The following is a 5215-nucleotide window of genomic DNA, read 5'->3' as shown; positions in this document are numbered from 1 at the left end:
CACACCGTTCCGCGCACGGACGCCGACGCCGACCCCACGCCCGTCACTCCACCGAGCGAGTTCAGCGCTCGGTTTCAGGCCTGGGGGAAAGCGCGCGCGCACCGTGCTCCAGCGACTCCGGAGCCTCTCAGCCCGCGCCGGGAGATGCCACGCTCGCCGCTGGCCACGCTCGCCCTCGAGGAGGAGGACCGTGCGTCCCGGGAGATCTGTCCTGCGCCCGAAGCAGATGCACCGCGGTCATCGACATGCTCGTATTCGGAGAGTGACGAACAACAGACACTGCGCGGACGTCGAGCCCCTCCTTGCGCCTTGTTGCCGCGTCCGCCGAGCGATTGCTTACCTCCGATCTTTAGGCAATGGAATCATTTGAGTACCTGAAGCAATTCGATGGATGCTGGCCCGTCGATGAAATCATAGCGCAGCATTTTCGAAACAAAAGAAAGTATAATTCGCTGAAGGGTCGCTTCGACAATCCCGGTAGCAAGAGGCTGAGGGCCCGGTAAGCTTCCCATCAGCCAACCAACCACCATCACTAACTCAAACTCTATGCGGCAGCGAGCGCGAGTCAACTAGAACTGCCGGAAACAACGAGGACCGCGAGAATCTTGCACCGACCGATCGCGAACCATCGCGCCCGCGCCCTTCCTCGTCTACTACAACCGCAGTTCAACAGCGCCCGAAGGCACGTCCGACTTCGTCAAAGCGTCAGAAGACGCAGTCCACGGCTACCTTACGGCTCGAGAACGCTGAAGAGCCATCTGGGGCTGCCCCGCGGCGCAAGCGAACGGCGCCAGCGACGACCAGAGCCGTAGACAACGCGGGACATTCAAGCGTGGGTGAATAGTTTTGATGTAGCACCAAGTCTGTAGCCTCTGTGCCCTTAATCCAGTCTTCATGGTAGCATCTTAGCCGTGCAATGTGCCCGTGTGCGTGTAACGATGAGTGCGCTGGCGAACAGTGACGGCGAGCGCTCGGGCGGCGCTGGCGCGATCACGATCGATCGATTCCCAATTTGGACCAACCGTGCGACTGGCGGGTTCAATGTACAATGCTAGGATGCAGGCTGTATACATAACCAACAAAATGGGTGATACAAGTGGGTGAGAACCCGTGAACTGCGTGTGGTTTAAATCGGACATGTACTGGGCGAAAATCATCCATTTGACTTCACCCACACCCTGGGCTGTGTCCCCCAGGATGTGGGTGAATCCAATCCATCCTGATGGTTGGTAGACCCCATCTTATGGGTAAACCCGTGGTTGAATATCACCCACACCGAGTACCACAGTGAAGGCTTCATAAAAACAACGAAACATTGGATGCAGTGGTCCTTAGCTTTACAGACCCGCTCGGAACGTTTGTTGGGTCATGGCCCCAACGAATACCGCCTTCGAAGAGCTTTTCAGGACGTTCGAATGGCCAATGCTCCCGAGTCCGCGATCGTTGTAATGGATCCATGATGTCCTGGCGGACATGGATGCAATCTCTGATTGGCGCCGAAACAGAGTACGTCCCCTCGAAAGAGGGGTTGAGCGTCACATTAACGCGCCCGCTGGTAACGCGCCCATCGAGGTTGAGAGCAGCATTGGGGGTAGACAGAGGGAAGTTGAGGTCCGACCTCCCCAGTGATGTCTGTGCTGTCACGTTGAACGTGGGTTTAGTAGCCCGTGCTAGTGCCGTGTTTCCTGGTTCATGCGGCGAGATAAATGCCCTGTAGATAGCATGAGTGCCAAGCTTTCGCGTTGCGTGAACGACTTGCCCGACGCCTTGCTGTGTCGCCGAATGCGGCGCTGGTAACAGATTGATACACGCAGTGATATCTCTGTACATGAGACATTGAGTGAACTAATCGCACTCAATAGATTCGCTCACTTGCCCATCTCTTGTTTTCATCTCAAGTCGACTGACATCAGTCTCCGAATTTCGGGGGCATAGATCAACCCTTGCAGCGATATTTCCGTTGGCATTGGCTATTTGAATGGATCCACCACCCTGGAAGTTGCCGTTTATATCGGCGTCCGATGTGATTATATGCACTTCCCGGGCGGTCACGGACTGGTAGCATCATTGGATCAACTATGGACTCTGCGCGAACTACGTTGCAACATACTCACCGTCAGCGAGACGGGTGCCATTGCGGTATGAATTTCCAACTTCTCGAAGACGACAGTGCTGGCCAAGTCCGCGAAGGTATGGGTAAAGAACGGTAACCCGGCAGTGAATCGGCGCATCACAAACGCCCGTCTGTAGGGCAAGGCTGGGAGCTCGATTTGAATGTCAACCCATATGGCTTCGCTTCATCGCCGTTGCATGCGCGATGCATGTGTCTAGGGTCGTCATCAGGATACATGCAGCGGCTCGGCCAAGTCGAGTATCTTACCGAAATCGAGATCGTGAAATCGTCATTTTTACGCGATAGGCACGTAGCTGTACGCTTCAGAAGTGATGTGGACGGGGTGGCGTAGGCGGAAATGAACGTTAATGAAACCGGTTTATGGGTCTGACCGTACGACGTCTAGAACGCCCCGTGATATCCCCCCCTCAGAAAAAATCGCAAGAGAGACGTTCCCTGCCGGAATGTGCAGCGTTCCATGGCCATTTGTACCAGGGTTCATTGCGGAATAGAAAGGCTTCTGATCATCGCCAGTGACATCTGCAATATTTTCCCGTTGGTCCCAATGGTGAACGCAGTCGATGATTTCTCCATCAGGGATGCTTGAGCTGATCGGGAACTGAAATAGAATATCCGCAACGGAGCTGGATAGCTGCTGTCCCACCCACTGTACCGATATAAGCATTCTCTCCAGGTATTCGGATGATACGAATTTACGTTGAATGTTGCCCTACTACTTCTGCGGAAAGCGGTCATAGCACCTAGCCATATCAGAAGCACGGATATCGTGGTTCTGAGGGAGCATAGGTTCAAGCGAGAACGTTTCGTTGGCTGGCTAGCTGACTGTTCGTCTGCAGCGCTAGCTATGTCGCTAGGCGAGCTTTTGAGCAAGTCCACTAGGATCATGGCAGTAATCGAAGAGTCCTACTGATCCCTCGCCGAATCGTTTCCTGCTTATCACCTCCCGACACGCATGCTGCTGCGCGCATCGGTCGCAAGTTGCGCAGCTGGCCGCAGGATGGAAGGCTGATTGACGCCCGAGAATGTTATGGCAATATTTATGCGTGTTACGGACGCAGCTCTGCTCATGTTCACGCTCTTGCCACGAATAGCTCTTGAACAGTCTCGGTGACAGCCGCAGTGAGCGAGTAGCCCGTGGGCCGTAGAACGCATATCTTCTATTATCTTCTATGGAGGAGGACAAAGTCAAAAAGACAATCTGATTGGCTGGCGGACTTGAGTCACGTGAACGGGCCGAATAAGCGATGACATCACATTAGCCATCAGCCACGCGCTCCTGTAACTCCATCATAAATCTGCATGCGGACTCGACTCGCACGCTCGCTTGGCTAAGTGGTCAGCGCGTCGATGGTGACGATCTGGGATTTTGCCCAGGTCGCGGGTTCGATCCTGCTCGCGCGCACATGAAGCACTGTCATGATTAATCGAACGAGCCACACTGGATCAGAGTAAGTAATTGTACGGTAAGAAAGTGCAATCAGATCCAGTATCAGTCATGCCTGAGCCGTGAAGTAGCAGTCAATAAGCTGCAGTAACAAATGGAAGTCGGTGTAATACTTAAGTGACACTAAGTGATGCGAAACTGAGCGTACGATAATAAGTCACAGTAACTAATAAAGAAAACAATAAGTTGTGCTCACTGATGTATACTGATTGGTATAGCTAGGTATATACTAATCAGTCGCCGTGACTAGCACATGGGAATGAGAAGAGCCATACACCATAACTGATGCATGCTCATGGGTAAAAGTCAGAGTGATAAGACATGCTCAGTAACTGATGCCCATGCTAATCAACTACAGTGACTAACACATGGCAAGATAGAGCTCATTCAGTTTCAACAAGTGTGATAAGTGCTGCGCAGCAAATTCCACTCGCTACGGGGTACACTCCTTAAATCTAAAACTACAATTCTCTTGGAATGTACATTATCTTGAAATCTGTGGCGGCGATTTCTGTGAATTTTGAACGTAGAATATTTTATTCGACTAGCAAGACCCGTGGGACCTGCTGAAACTGAATGAGCCCTATCTTAATTCGTAGAACTCACAGTACCACACACTAATGGTGATGTCAATACAACTCACAATAACTAATGCACGTTAGTTAGTGGACATGTACACACCCCTTTGTCTAAAAGGCAGGTTACATTCATCATAGGTCAAAGTTAACGGCACACGCTATGACAACCATGTACACCCATCTCAGGCTGGAAAGATGAACACCATATGCAGATTGAGTAAAGGTACATGCATGGGCCAGTCAACAACAATTATGACAGGGATTTGTGCATACTTCGAGTACGGTGGCATGTCATGACTTTGGTGCATAGCGTCGCATAGCGCACGCTAATGATGCTAGTAAGCAGGCTCCTAAACCATCCGCTCGTATCGCGTTCTACTCTTTCAATCCTAGACGCCGGGCAATGCTAGATTCTAGTAGATGGGAAAGATCTTCCTAATATGTAGATGTATTATGTCATGTCCCAAAAAGGTTAACCGAGATTCCTTTTTGAGCCCTGTAACGAAGGAGTGAACGCGATAGAGCGGCTGGCCCAGATGGCAATTTCAAATTGCCTTGCCGCTCGGCACATCTCCGTAAGAACTATTCTAGGGCTCGGTTAGCAGTTTCATTAAGGTGCCCTTTCAGCTGAATAAACCATCAGCTTCCTCCGGATCAGGCAATGATTCCCGACGCATTTTGCACTCCCTGCGGGCTGCTGGTGCCCCGCTGAAGTTAGCACAAGGTAGAACGATGGTTTGCGATACTTTGACGAAATGTTGGTGTTGACGCTGAAACGAGTTTATATATTAGCGGGTGAGTTAGGCAACTAGGCTACTGTGGCTGAGTGGTCAGCGCGCCGCGCGTCAGCTTTTTGCTCACCGCGCCGTCGCGCGTTCGAGCCCTCACTGGTGCACTTTATTGTGTTGGTTTCCTGAAGTTGTTTCAGCCATGCAATAACACCATGTGTCTGTATAATTGTATTACAAGTAAAATATTAGTTGATGAGAATGGCAATCCCGGCTAGAGGGTGAAAATAAAACGCAAAAAGTGATCTCGGTGAGGGCTCGAACGCGCGAC

This window comes from Punctularia strigosozonata (genome assembly GCF_000264995.1).
Source record: "Punctularia strigosozonata HHB-11173 SS5 unplaced genomic scaffold PUNSTscaffold_1, whole genome shotgun sequence".
NCBI lineage: Eukaryota > Fungi > Basidiomycota > Agaricomycetes > Corticiales > Punctulariaceae > Punctularia > Punctularia strigosozonata.
The sequence above is the reverse complement of the archived record's forward strand: the minus strand, read 5'-3'. Positions refer to the sequence as shown.